Consider the following 15,726-nt stretch of genomic DNA (forward strand, 5'->3'; position numbering starts at 1 on the left):
CGACATTATATATATATATATATGAAACACTACACCATAAAATCTAGCATTTTGTTCTTTTTAATTCGAGTACCATTGCTATATCTTTTTTAAATGGCTTGTTTAAAGATTTGGATGCGTTACGCGTATAACATAAGTGATTATTTTCATGCGTAATTGATTTACATGCATAATGCGCTATTATTTTACTTTATGCGTGAATATTTTTCTCACTAGATGTGTTGTTCTTGATTATGCTCATTTATAGTTATTTTACTTCATGCATAATTATTTCTGATGCACAACTATTTTTTTCACCTGTGATTACTTTTCTTTATGCGCAATCATTGCAATTCATGTGTAATTTATGTCCATATTTACAATTCTGTCATCGTATTGATTGATTATTTAATTTTTAATGTTATACTATTGTGTTCTTTTAAATTGAAATCAAGGGTCTAGGACGTGCTATATATTTATATGATAGCAATTATTGTATAAAAACATAGCCCTAAAAGCCTAATGTAAATAGTTATGCCTAAAAATAAATTACAAATATTAAGCCCGTATTAAATTGTAAATAGTTATGCCTAAAACTAAATTACAAATATTACAAATCCTGCTTTAACTTAAAAATATGTTATTTGCGCTTGGACAAAAATGCAACATCCGTAGATATAACCATATTCTCCTTTGGTGACGTTTGGATTTTGATGTCCTAAAAGTGAAATGATCAATTTTTGTTTTTGTCTATAAACTTTACAGGAGTGCAGAATATTCGTTATGATTGTAAAAGATCACACGAAATACCATAATTCCTATGGTAAAGTGTACAAAAATTTGTGTTTCTAAGTATGTTGGGATAGGTTATTGAAGACCCTTGAAGGGTCCAATGTTGATAATCCATCCTTCAACGGTGAAAGAGGAACACCATCCGACATCCGTCCTCAAATGGTCACGCACGAAATAAGGAGAATAAGAGTGGTTATGCTGGTAATTTCTTCAATGGTTCAGTCAGTTTTTTTTTTCTTTTTATTTATTTATATTATATAATAATATAGTAGTTGAGAATGAGGAAAATGAACAATAATAAAGGTTGAGTGGTAATGTTGAATGCTTGAATGATAGAGTGAAGATTAAATTATCACTGTGGTGGTGTAGACATTGAATGAGAGAGCCTAATAAAAAAACAATAACATATGGTCTAGACCGTAGTTTTTACTGGAAAAGAAATAGAGAAAATAAAAACACTTAAAAGAGCATCGATTCTGCCATTCTGGTTCCATATTATTGACAATAACATTTATCTAAGTAACCCATTATACCAAGGACTATACATATATACAATCATAGGTTGATAAGTACGAATAAAGGATTTTAATAGTCTCTCAAACGTGGACAAGTTGCCACACTAACCACTTACGTGTTCAAAGAGATTTTTCTTTACCTTAATTTGTTTATGAATTTAGTTGGAAGATGCAAACAAGTTAATGACTGTTTGCATGCATTATATTGAATTATATTGAATGATAAGGTTATGTTTGAGAAAAAGTAACTTATCAAATGTTTCAACTACCTAATCCAAGCCTTAAACCTTATTAGCCATTCCTATTTTTTTTTTAAATAAGTCATATTGTAACGTTTTTTTTCATATTTGTTTAATTATAATAATCCACTGAACAAATATAGATATTAAATTATAAGAAATAATTGTGCTTAAATCACCGATTTTTTAAAGGTCGGGCTAAACGTACATTCGTTGTATACATTCGCGGTAGCTTGTCATATCCCCTTAAAAAACCATATAAAAAAAAGAAAGAAAGAAAAGAAAACAATATAATATTTCTTCTTCAAATCTTATAACTAACAAAACTGAGACAAAACAAAAATTGAACGATATGTCCACATAACTTTAAATAAGTAGATGTATTTATCTTTCGATTAAACAAAATTTTTAAATGCTATTTTTTTAATGTTTTCACCTTTTTAAAATATAAATACTATTTTTTGATAATAATAATAATAACTAGACGTCAAAAAAAAGTTAGAATTGTTTTTATGTAAAACTTGAAAGAAATGACACGCTTTAGCAAAAATGAAGGGAAAAGATGCATTTAGCTACAAACCTTTTTAATTGCCAGGTAACGGAAACTAGAAACCGTTATATATCGTCCGTGAATCAAACGCTTGAATTCTTTCCTACCGTATATTATGGGTCGATTTCTGGATAGTTGATTTCTAGATAACTATATTATCTTAGGTTCTTGAGAAAACATAAACAAAAATAGAACTCAAATAGCATCACTCATTTCCCAAAAAGATGTGGACCCGTATTCTTCACAATGTGTAAATCATATAAAGAAAAGTTTATCGTAACGTTTATTCTTTATAATAACAACATATTTTGAAAACTAAACACTATCGGATAATATAGACAATATTGACCGATAACGTAGGTACCTTTATCCACTCATAAGTCAGGGAAGCTTAGGAGTTAAAAATCAGCAAGCACAAGCTGCTAGACCAGGAAGCTAAAAGCTTCTTTCACAAGATTCTTAAGTTGACCAGGGGAGCTACTCGCTACAGTAAACCTCAGAAAAGTCATCTCTACATGAGTTAAAGCATAATACAAGTTGCATAAAAAAGGTATTACTTGCATGCATAAATTAAATAAGGAGTTAACCATTTTCCTTTAAGAAGCTTAAGCTTCCCCAAAGAAGTTTCCGGATGCGTATAAAAGGAACACTTCACTCAAATGTAGCATTCATTCTCACCTATGATGTCTCAGTATAGCCCGCCTTGGCCGGGAAGCCTAAAATGGCAAGCTTCTCAAGGCTTCCCAACTATAAGCCTACCTGTGGTAACCCAGCCTCCAAGTATCGTCACCACCAGTGTAGGTGACTTAGAGCATGTTTGGGATTGAGTTTAAAAAATGCTTATTGGCTTTTTCAAAAAGCTATTATGAAAAGACAGGATTTAAGGCTTTTGGAAAATTGTTTTTAATCCTTTCAAAAAACTAAAATAAAAAGATTTTTGTGATTGCCAAACACATTTTAACTTATTAGCTTTTTGAAAATACCAATAAGGCAATAAGAATTTTCCAAACTCAATCCCAAACATGCTCATAACACGTTTGGAACCTTACCAACCTTACAACTGTCATGCTTCTTCGAATAGATAGCGAACATTGAGTTCCAAATGAAGGTTAAATGCCAGCTAATATAAAGACTTACAATGGAACAGAAGATCCCGAAGATCACCTTTAGATATTCACGGGAGCAGCTACTATAGAGAGGTGGAATAACGCCGAGTGTTGCCATATTTTCATGCAAACCTTGATAGGAGCTGCTAGACTTTGGTTCAACACTCTTCCTTCTAGAAGCATAGCTTCCATTGACGATCTCTATCAGAGTTTCTTAACCAACTTCACACAGCTAAGAAGGTGTACCAAGGACGCTCCGTTCTTACACCAAATCAGGCAAAAGGAGCACAAAAATCTTCGAATATTCACCAAAAGATACAAAAAAGAGTGCTTATATTATAATGATGCTTAAGAAAAGATGTGTGTTTCAGGTTACATGAATACCATTAAATCAAAGAAGCTTGTGAGAAGGTTCCATGAAAACATTCCCCAAACCATGAAGGAAACTTTCGAAAGAACAAAAGCTTACCTTTGAGGAGAAGAAGCTTTGGATAACCAAGAAACAAGGAAACGTGACCATGGGAATTGGAGAAACCACACTTCAGTAAGTAAGAATCCTCGTTCCAATCCTTTGTGGAGAAGCATCCACCAAAGAACTACGAGCATAGAAGGCCAGATGACAGAAGCCGTTCTTTTCGACAACATAGACTTCAAGAGAAGGAGAAGCTGTTTTACACTGTGTGACTAAAACTCCGCAAGAGATATTGGCAACAGAGGAGGTTAAGCACAACTTTCGTCCTCATCGTACGTCCATTATCCAAGTCAGCAAGCAAACGTGATGCATGCAAGTTTTGTGCCTTTCACAATGATATTGACCATCATACCTGTAACATTCGTTACTTTTTAAACCCGAAAACCCAACCCATTTCAAAATTTCGGTTGTGTTTATATATATATATATATATATTATAAACACAAGTTATTCTTTTTAATATAAACCCTAGGTTCTTAATTCGTTCAATATGTTCAATGTTTGAAGAAATTGATTTATGGATTTTAATTAATGGCTAAGAACGAATCAAATGCATGTATCAATTACTTGAAAGTGTTACAAGAAGATGATGAAAGGCGGTTGGCTGGAAAACGAATCTTGGATGATCAATTACGAATTATGGAGAGAATATTAATTAATTTGAGGTTGTGGACATGTTTATATGATTAGTTAGAGCATTCCCAACCCGTTCCATACCCTATATATATATATATATATATATATATATTATATAATTACACTAAAAATACTGTATTTTCTCTCTCCCGTTCAATTAAATAATATTTTTATACCTTTATCATCGTATTTTCTCTCTCTTTCACTCACAACTACTTTATAAAAATATTAGAAAATTATACAATATCTACAGTAAAACCTTAAATTTAACTTTTCCATATAAATTTAATCTTTTCTCTACTCACAACCATTCATAACCATACTATATAATTTGCAAATCCACCTCACATAATTTTAGGGAACGGATTGAGAATACTCTTTGGTCCTATTATAAGTTCAATTGGAACGCTTAGGCTTAAATAATCAATATTGAGTTTTGAACATAATGTCGACCGCTTACGGGTTATTTGACATGTTGTGAACAATGGTTATTATGGATGATAAATGATTTTGGTTATGGTCCTAAGTCGTTAAGGGTTTCAATGGATTTAATTTGCAAGTTTTAAGGGGTTATAACTGTTGCCGGAATTGATTTGCGGTCGTCGGAATCCCTCGCCAGGAAATCATGACCGGAAAAATGGCTGGAGAAGAGGGAGGCAGGTTTAATTATTTTATGATTATAATTTAATTCAATTTTACATATCTGGTCCCTCAAGTTTCTTATTGGTTTTAAAAAGATTTAAAGTATAATTACAAAGTAAACCTTGAACTTTGAAATTGTTATAACAAGAAAAGAAATTATATAACTTGGATATTTTTCGTATTATACCCGAATAGTTTGCAATTCGTTTAAATAAAAACTTTAAACTTTGGAGTTCCGTTAATTGAACAAAATGAACAGAAAACGAACGAACGTTAACTGTAAATCATCGAGAATATAATACTACTGATGAACGATAAACAAGAATACATCGAAACGACAAAACGGGTCGGTTTAACGAATACAAATACGAATTCCAACATAAATAAAATGACGAATGTCACATGAAACAAAGCTTGAGATTATAATATATACACATACATATATATATATATATACACATATATATATTTATATATATATATATATATATATAGGGGTGGGTTCTAGTGAAAACTTCTCTTAAAGAGAAAACTTAAAAACTCCTAAAAACTTCTAAAAAACTATTTTTAACTTTTTTTTAAAATTTTTTTGAAGTTTCTTTATTTTCCATTATTCTTATATGTTGTTACTGGTTCAAAAAAAAAAAAAAAAAGCTTGTCGGTAACCTCGTCGGTATAGTACGCATGTGTAATAGTGTGCATGGTATATATGCAAAAGTATTTGTATTGCATAGAATACAACACTATTGCATATATTTGATACACACTATTGTATATATACAATATAAGACTAATACACACATCGAATACACATTAGTACGTATGTGTAATACAACATTAACGCACATGTGCACCACATCGACTTTTATTTTATTATTATTTTTTTTCCATATAATACAACACTACTACACATATACAATACACAAATATTGAATATATGCAACAGTACACTATTAAACTAAAAAATACATAGTAATACACATGTGTAATACAACGGTATCGCACAGTAATACGTATGTGCATTACAGCGGTTTTTTTTATTTTTTTTTATATTTTTCGAGTGAAATATAAGAAAATATAAGAATAATGGCTAAAACAGAATTTTAAAAATATTTTTTTATTTTAATTAAAAATAATTCTTTAGGAGTTTTTAAGTTTTCTCTTTAAAGGTGAGTTTTCTTTTGATCATCTCCCTATATATATATATATATATATATATATATATATATATATATATATATATATATATATATAACGAAAATTCAAAATGAGTCGGGTTTTCGGATTTGAAAAGTATCGAATGTTACATTAGGCATCGGTTTCGAATGAGCAGACAACTATTCATACTTTTATCAAATGATTTGTCGGACCGGTATCCTTTTTTCCAACAAATATTTGATTCAAGATGTAGATCTGGCTTCATGACTATGCAAAATGTACAGCTGCAATTCGTTAACTAGCGTATGAAATTTTGTCAGACGCAATGGATTAATATTTAGAAATGTCTAAAAAAGTTGCACGAGACTCACTTCATTTTTTTTGTCAGACGCATATATGTTTAGTTTAGTTTAGTTATACCTTTATATTGTTCAAGGGTTTACTTGACAATGTTATACGTAGGAATCATATCAATTTACTCACAGAGATACTTGGGCAAACCAACTTTGTATTATATCCAGCGCATATACAAGGTGCGCGGTAAAAAAACATGGTTTCCCCGGAGTACTCGGTAGCATCGACTATATGCATGTTGGATGAGATATGTGTCCTACGGCCTAGCGAGGTCAGTTCCACCGGGGTGATCACCCTGGCCCCAGTATTATACTTGAGGCGGTAGCCTCCAAAGATATTTGGCTTGGGCATGCATTTTTGGTGTTACCTGGTCAAATAACGACATAAATGTTATCAAATAGCCACCGATATTCGATTACATTATTGACGGGGTTGAGCCAGCTCAATCGTTTTATGCGAATGAGGTACAATTCAAGCATGGCTACTACTTGGTTGATGGCATTTACAACGAATGGTCGACGCTTGTTCAAGCTTACGCATATCCAGTTGAAGACAAATGAAAGTACTTTACGAAGAAGAAAGAATCAACACAAAAAGATATTGCATAATGGATGTCGTCTAAACTTGTATAATTCTTCATAATATGGTTCTTGAGGACCAAGGTATGACTATTTGTCAAGGTGATGTCACACGACCCGAATCGACAATCACGAAAAACTCCAAAAGGTCATACATATCAAGAACTGCGATGTTCACGAAAACCTTTGTCATGAGTTGATCGAGCATTTGTGGGCCAGACGTCCTGATGATCTTGTACTAGGCTAGTATTATTTATTACTTTTAATATTTTTATTTTAATGTAATATTAGTTACTTTCGAAGTTTAGAAGCAAACATTAAATAAATAAATAAATCAGAAAATTCGCTGAAGTCATCGTCCGTCTAAACCACAACAGGCTTAGCGACATCAGAGAATATCCAGTCAGCATCTAATCAGTATTATATAGCACAATATTATTGGACGAATTCAGAGGCCGGCTTCACGACAACCCATATTCTTAATTTAGAGAATCCAAATTTCAATTTAATCGTTTAGCTTTTTTTTTAAAGGGATTTAATTATTTGGCTAATATTATAATGTTAAAACTGCGAACACATATTTGTTCTTTAGTAGAAATTAATAAAGTAATATAAGATAAAAATTATCCATATCATAAAAGGGTATCACAGGGACAAGCGTCTGATTTTTCTAAGACCTCATATTCGAATTTAGTTTCACCGATATTCCGAATTTCCAATAAACATTTCTCTGAATAAAAACATAATCATTTAATCTTGTCATCGTTTCTTTATCTTGTAAATAAATCCACCCAACACTAGGAAAATGACATAAGTTGGATAAGTGTTTATTGTTTCGTTAAAATTTAAAGAAAAAAATGTTTATTGTGAGACGGTTCAACATAGGATTATTTAAAAAGCTCGAGGCTTGAAGCTCGGACTCGTGGCTCGTTCGATAAAAGCTCAAATAAAATTAGCTATAAATAGTTGATTTGAAACATCCTGAGCTGATTTGGATCAGTTTTGTAACCGAGCCAAAATCGATCTAGGCTCGGCTCGAGTCATGACTCGGCTCGTTGGCTCGAACTTAAGCTCGTTTAACTTCAAAATCGAGCTAGAGCTTAGTTAAGTTGTCTCGTTTAATTTCGAGCCCGAGCTCGAAATCACACTGGTTCGACTCAAACTCGACTCGTGAACAACCCTAGTTCAACACTACTCTTAGTTCAAGAAAACATATGAATATGTTTGACTTTATTAGAAACAATTATTTCATTTTCATTAAATGCTTTTGTGACACTTTTACCCTTCTCTTACCCTTTAAAAACCTTGCACCGGTCACTTGTGCAAGCCAAAAATCATCTTCAAACACAATCATGGACACACCATCAACACTTCATATCACCAATAACCCGATTTCCAAGAACCTCGATGACGATGGCCGTGAAAAACGAACCGGAAAACTCAGTTTATTTTGTTATCTCGATATTGTTTGTTTTGTTCAAACAACAAAAGGTCTATGGTTTTAATTATTATTATGAAGTAAATACATGAACAATCTTTTATTAGTGAAAGTTTGTTTTTTCAGTTTAGTAGTGACTAGTGAGCCAGGAACTAATCTGTGTGGTTTGTTTAACTTATAAGGAACTTGGGTGACCGCGAGTGCACACATTATAACCGCTGTGATTGGGTCCGGGGTGTTATCGCTAGCATGGGGTATTGCTCAGTTGGGTTGGGTCGCGGGTCCCGCGGTTCTCATCACCTTTTCATTACTTACTTCACTTCCACCCTCCTTGCTGACGCGTATCGTGCACCAGACCCGGTTCATGGGAAGCGCAACTACACCTACATGGATGTGGTTCGAGCCAGTCTAGGTATACAAATTGGCTTTTTTTTTCTTTTTCTGTACTTTTAGAGGTTTTTTTATTTGTTTGTTTTAATTTTATGCCAAGGGCATTTTTTTTCCTTTTTTTGACAGGAGGGAGAAGGGTGCTTTTATGTGGGATAGCTCAGTATGCTAATCTTGTGGGAGTTACAATTGGGTACACCATAACTGCATCTATAAGCATAGTGTAAGTAAATTAAAAATTACATTTATTAGTTATTAAACATTTACAATTTGACAGATGTCACGATGTTTCTGTCTACTTCGTTTGACGTATCCATAAGTCTATCTTTGTATTGCCCAAATGTCATCATTTCACAATCAGTCCTTCAAGTTAGAAAAACTACCACTTTTAGCCACAATAATTCCATGTGCATATATCTATTTCCTCCTAACTCAAAACGCTCCTAAATGCTTTAAAGACCTGTCACTTGTAATGTTTGGTTCATAATAGTCTAAGTAACTAACAGAATGTGGTTAGCGGTAACGGTCCTAACGAAACTCATAATATGCCATATGTTGGGTTAAATTTTATTATTATTTTTTTAAATCCTTTTTGATGATTTATTGAACATTATGTGTAACAAACATGTGTCTTATTTAGATTGAAAAGCTTGGGAGATTTAAACTGTGACAAGAATGGTAAGATTCTTGTGGACCATTAATTGATGGACCTCAAATAAATGGTGACTATATGCCACAAAATGTATTTGGATTCAAAGAAGTTGGGATGGGTGGGGTGGGGTTGGGGTGGAGTAACGTGGGTAAGGGGTAGATGCTATGAAAAGACAAAACCTTTTTTTTGAAAAATATGGCATAACTATTTGCCCTTTTACTACCTTCAATTTTGTGGCAAGTGTCAACCACTAAAATCACTCGTGTTCATGTTCATTGAATAATTGATAGATTCTGTAAATGTCGTTTTAGTGGAGATAGATCCAACTTTTTCACCCAAAAAATTAGAATTCCATCTCTATCTCCTCAAAACATGCTTGTGGAGATCGGTTTGGGAACAAATACGTCGTCCCATCTGATTTGTAAAACAGTTCATAGATCTGTCTCTATTAATATTTTAAGAATTCTCTCTTATTTAAACACGGATTTAGATAGATAAGCCTACAACAAAAAGATAATAATAATAAAAAAAACCCATAATTTGGGACAATTTATAAATTATGTCTATATAACATGAATTAAACATCTTATAAGCTGTTTGTACTTTGTAACCCTTATATTTTACTTGCATGGTTTTCCTTTATTAGAATATTTTATGTTGTTTGGTCTTTGATGAAAGTTAGGCATCAAATGATTTGGCTTTTTTTTAATGAATAACGTTAGTTTATGTCATGTCACGTCTTATTAGGGTCAATTATTTTGAAATTTGCATTTCCTAGGCCTCTGAAAGCACAGTCTAAAATAAAAGTACTTTTTTTTGACAAGTACACACATATATAAAAGAGTTACTTATTTTTTAAAAAATATAATCCAAGCCTTTTAAGGTATTATCGGTTGCACATAAAGTGTTGGTACATAAAAAGTAATGTTTTACTATTAGCTTTATGTGATATTGATAATTATAGTAGAAATAATAAAAATGATAATTTTTGAACAATTACAGGACACTTAAGATCCCATCCACCAGAAACCAAGATGATGAAAAGAGCATCACTTGTAGGAGTTTCGACGACCACATTGTTTTACATGCTCTGCGGTTGCATAGGTTACGCCGCTTTTGGGAACGACGCACCTGGCAACTTCTTGACCGGTTCGGTTTCTATGACCCGTTTTGGCTCATCGATATTGCAAATGTCTGTATCGCCATCCACCTTATTGGTGCATATCAGGTTCGTACAAAACAACACGACATTTGTTTTTATTCTTAAAAAATATTACTAAAATTGTGATATTTCAGGTGTTTTGCCAACCTTTATTCGGGTTTGTGGAGTTGAAATGTAGGCAACGATGACCCGAGAGCAAGTTTATAACAACCGAACATGAAGTTAACATACCATGTTGTGGAGTGTACCCGGTTAACATGTTTAGGTTGGTGTGGAGGACCGCATATGTTATAGTGACTGCATTGGTTGCAATGATATTTCCCTTTTTCAATAGCTTTTTAGGCTTGATAGGAGCGGGTTCATTTTACCCTTTGACAGTTTACTTCCCAATAGAGATGTATATTGCTCGGGTTAAGATACGCAAGTTTTCGTTCACTTGGGTGTGGCTAAAGATTCTGAGCTACACTTGTTTGGTGGTTTCATTGGTGGCGGCTGTTGGATCTGTGCAAGGATTGTTAAGTGATCTCAAGAAATACAAACCGTTCGAGACAGTGTCATAAAATATGTAGAGTAGCATTTATGGTAGTTGATTATATATAATTATGCGGTGATTGTAAGAACTTGCGATATACAAAAATCTTGTTTTGATTATGTTTTAAATAAGTGTTTAGCCTTAGTTTTGGTCATTTTGATTATTCTGACCAATTACAGATAAATCATAGGTGATGAAACGCTTTTACTATAACGCACTCGCTTTACAATATTTTGTTTTTCTTACAAAACATTATTTGGGTATATTGACCAACTGTCTCACCAATCAGTTAAAGTAGTGGTAAATGTAGCCGGCCAGGCATGTTGGCTCCGAGGGTTAACCCACATACTTTCTTATATTTTATATAACTTAAACCCTAAATTATTATCAAACAACAATTTTACTAAAAGTAACTAATTTCTTTTGCATAACGGTAATTAAGCACATAGGATATTTTTTGATACGTGACGTACTATTTAGCAATGGTTAGTTTACAAACCGACATAGTGATAACACTGTCTTAGCTATCATTAAAGGATTACTAAAGTATTGCTTTTTATTTCTTTTCTAATTTTTTAATAAAACTAAAACAAATAATATTTTATTAAAAGAAATAAAAATCACACTAAATTTAAAAACTTCATTAAAATACTAATAAAAACATGAAAACACTAAAAAAACTGAAAAATAAAATAAAAGGGTAAAACAATTTTCTTTTTAACAAGCTTATACTTTTCATAATGTTTTCTTTTCTCATTACGGCTACAGCCCGACATCATTGTCGGTGATCGGTGTCCTTAAAATTTCGAGATCTTTTTCTAATTCCTCCTGTTTCATTACTTCGACGGCCTCCTTTAAAATTAAGACGCTCATACCCAAAGTCGTGTATATCTTGGAGTCCAACAGTTCATTTCGTCGAATTGGTCTGTGTAATCGACACCCGCACTCGCATCCGAGGACGACCCCGCCCTTTCCCCTTCCCACGACTTCTTCTACAGCCCGGTCAAGCGAGCTCCACTTCCTCATCCTTGCCGAGGTTCAAAAAATTATCGTTTTGGTCGATGTCTCGAGCATCGGACGTAGGCGTGTCTGGATCATGCAAAGGACAAAGTTTTCAACTTTTTTGGTGGCCGCCTACTTCCGGACGTGACGGGGAGTATGAGGCCCCACTTAGGGCGATCTCAGCATCTAAAAATTCATGTAATTGAAGGCCCCGTTGGTACTTAGATACTTTGTCAACGCCTTTTCAATGATGTTCACGCCTTTGCCACAGTTACCCCATCCGAATTTCACTCATCCGTAAACCCCTTTAAAAAATTGGCATTTACAGTTTGTATCGGTCCATTTTGACATTATAGAATCCTTTCGCCAGTGGTCATCCCCTTCACCAAATAATCAGCGAAAAAGTTCAATAACCTTTTTCTAAAAAAACGCCGGCTTTTTGATAATTGGTACAAAAAAGTTCGAAAAAATATTAATAAAAATTTAATATTAGTATTAAAACAAAATATAATAAAAGAAAAGATATTAAACACTTACATCATTCGGGATCTTTGGAGATAGCAAGATGACGTAGGCTGTCGTGTTCTACTAAAAAACAATTAATTAAGGACTTAAATACCTATAACTAGTACGGGTAAGTAAGGTCGTCTCCTCAGGGACTCAAGGAAAGTGCTAATTTAATATGACTAAATTAATTAATTAACTAAGGCGGACATACTATGTCAAGCGGTTTTCTAGAAAAGGATTTAATTAAAACTAATTATTACTTAAAAACGATTTGTAAATAATATTAATAACAAGTATTCATTCTAGGTTCGGGTAATGTGACATTCAACTTAATCACAGATTTACTTGTCTTGATTGCGTAGTAATTATTAGACCTAGTAGTTTGATTGTGATGACAAACGATACCCTAACCGAATTGTTGACACAATTGAACTCGATCTACACAATTACCAATTTATGTTTTATGACAACTAATTAAGTAGCATGAACCGATAATTATAAGTTCAATGACACAAGAGCCTAACCCTAAGTGTTGATGAACAAAACCAAACAAGTGATGCACGAATCAATAATCGCAAATATAAATTGCTTAAACAACCAAGCAATCAATTAAACAAGATAAAAGCAGTAACTCAAATCAAGTTTATAACTTTAAGCATAGCAAATTTGGTCTCAAGAGGAATTACACAAAACCCTAGCCTAGAATGAACAAAGAACTTAGCCGAACATAATCATAATGTCAAAACACTTATCTTTGATGAACATGCAAACCTTAGATGAACCGGAAGCCTTGGAATGGTGAGAAGTCGTCTAACACAGCCTCTTTTGCCTCTAGAAATCGTTATTAACCGAATGGGGAGGTTAAGGGGTTTAAGTAGGGGAAACCTAAATTTTCGGCCGACTTAAGCATCTTCGCGTATCACAAAGATGTAAGGGATGCTTCTTCGCATATCGCGAGGATGTAATTTTTCTGCATTTTTTATTTTCTTTTCTTTACTGCCTCGTGTTGCGTGCACTTCCAATCTTTCACTTCTTGATCTTCATTCCAAGCCCGTAAATATCCTTGTTAAGCTCCAAAGCTTCCAATATCCTAAAACACGTAAACAATGCTTGAAGTACCAATGTTCATTCATTTACTTACCTAAATATAACTAATTAATATATAATAATAACTAACTTTTACCTAACCATCACATCCCCACACTTATCCTTTTTCGTCCCGAAAAAGACTTTGCAATAGAATCAGAATCAGAGATCATTCTCAAAATACTTCATAAATTATCTTAATTAAGCACAAGAACACAATAACCACGAGTGCGACCCACGCCTTAATATTTACCTGGAAAAATAAGGTGCGACAGTTTTATTAGTTGATATGATTAAAATGGAACCCACACCTCAAAGCCCTGAAGCCGCCTTACCATGCTTCATTATAGTTTTACCGAATCAGACCACCCCAACTTGACTTAAACCTTAAGATTAGACGATCAAAATTTTGCACACTTGTACACTTTTAAAGCCCATATGTAATAGCTAAGACAATCTTGGATATTTTTATCGAACCAAAACCCAAACTTAAATATTAAAGTCTACCAAAATGGCCATTAGATACGATTAAAGTGTAATTAGGTAACCAACTAGTAAATAGCCCCCACTACATGACATACCCCGTTATCAAGCAATACCCCAAAGTCTATCACCATACGTGAGTAGGCACGAATTCATCTGTAGGGCTTACATATGACGTGTCCCGTGTGGTCCGTTTCTTAATGGTAATGAGACGCGAGCACGGGGACTCCAAATGACTAACAGCGTGGATGATCAAGTCAGTAGTGAATTTGTACTTTTAAAGAACTTTTTGTGATCATGTTTATTGACTTATGAATTGGCAGATAAACTGCGGGTTTGCTCTTTTTAAGCTGTTTTAATATGAATAAATCCACTTAGGATTTACGCATACCAGATGATAAACCGTATACCGAACCATGGTCTCCGTTCCCCGGGGCATCCCATCAACACAGGATTTAAGGCCATAAAACCATACGCCTATGAAGTGTTAGCCACTTAACTAGCAGTTTTTTCATTTATGTTTATATCACAAGCCATTTAGCATACTCTAATGTTAAGCCTATCCAACCATTGTACTATAGACTATTCATATTAAATTATATTTTTGGTGATCAAATCTAATAGTAAGGCTTGAGTATGGCCTAATCTTTCATTCCAGTCCTTACACAGGCTTAGCTAAACAAACAAAACCCTGAAGACGTTTCCCACTAAAAATAAAGCATTTAAGGTTCAATTAAGTCAACAACCAAATTATCATTTCATTCTCATGGCTGAGCATACCAATACATCTCAAATTACGTGTGTTCCCGTTTTATTTATCTCTTATTATATAATCATTTTGAAAAATAATCCCCGATTTTTCTATCATTTTCCATTATTTTGTGCAAAAATCTTAATTCAAGGAACATTAAACTTTTTAAATTTCAATTCCTCTCCCATCCCCACACTTGAGGCAAACATTGCCCTCAATGTTTCAAAATTTAAGACACAAAATAGGGACGGGGTTAAAATTCACTTCAACAATTTTAAAACCGGGCCTAATGTGATGGTGGTTTATTTATTATACATTTATACAATTACACTTTTAACACAAAAACTAATAAAACAAATAAGGTTATGAAAACGAAATCACCTGATAGAAAAGAAAACTCTCATGTGCAACTCTCGTGCCCTCGGTGATGCTCTCGGTGAACCTTACCTCCTCAACTCTCAAAACAAAATCTGCAAACTCACACACGTGTAGAAGCAAGATTCTCACAAATTTTAAAAATATAGGTCTTTTAAATCGTTTGCAAAACCATTAATTTTAAATTACCAACCGAGCTTAATAAATTTCATAACCAAATTTGTTAGACGAGTAAAAATGTTAAAAGACCTAACTCACTTTCGTAGGAATCACGGTTGCATTTAGCGTATGCAACAAGCCCTTTAAACCCGCCGGTAGCCCGGGTGGACG

The 15,726-nt window shown here is 33.4% G+C and overlaps 1 pseudogene across 1 annotated transcript; it reads left to right on the forward strand.

The window, feature by feature from the left end:
• Positions 1-8,373: 8,373 nt before the first annotated feature.
• On the forward strand, positions 8,374-11,325 carry LOC143598998 (amino acid permease 6-like; annotated as a pseudogene). The gene is made up of 8 exons (XR_013147224.1): positions 8,374-8,512; positions 8,642-8,871; positions 8,976-9,071; positions 9,124-9,215; positions 9,353-9,405; positions 9,487-9,524; positions 10,501-10,726; positions 10,795-11,325. The product of XR_013147224.1 is annotated as an amino acid permease 6-like (transcript).
• The last annotated feature ends 4,401 nt before the right edge of the window (positions 11,326-15,726 follow it).

This window comes from Bidens hawaiensis, unplaced genomic scaffold (genome assembly GCF_021521415.1).
Source record: "Bidens hawaiensis isolate Kalapana, Puna unplaced genomic scaffold, B.hawaiensis_p1.1 tig00051356_1, whole genome shotgun sequence".
NCBI classification, from domain to species: Eukaryota; Viridiplantae; Streptophyta; class Magnoliopsida; order Asterales; family Asteraceae; genus Bidens; species Bidens hawaiensis.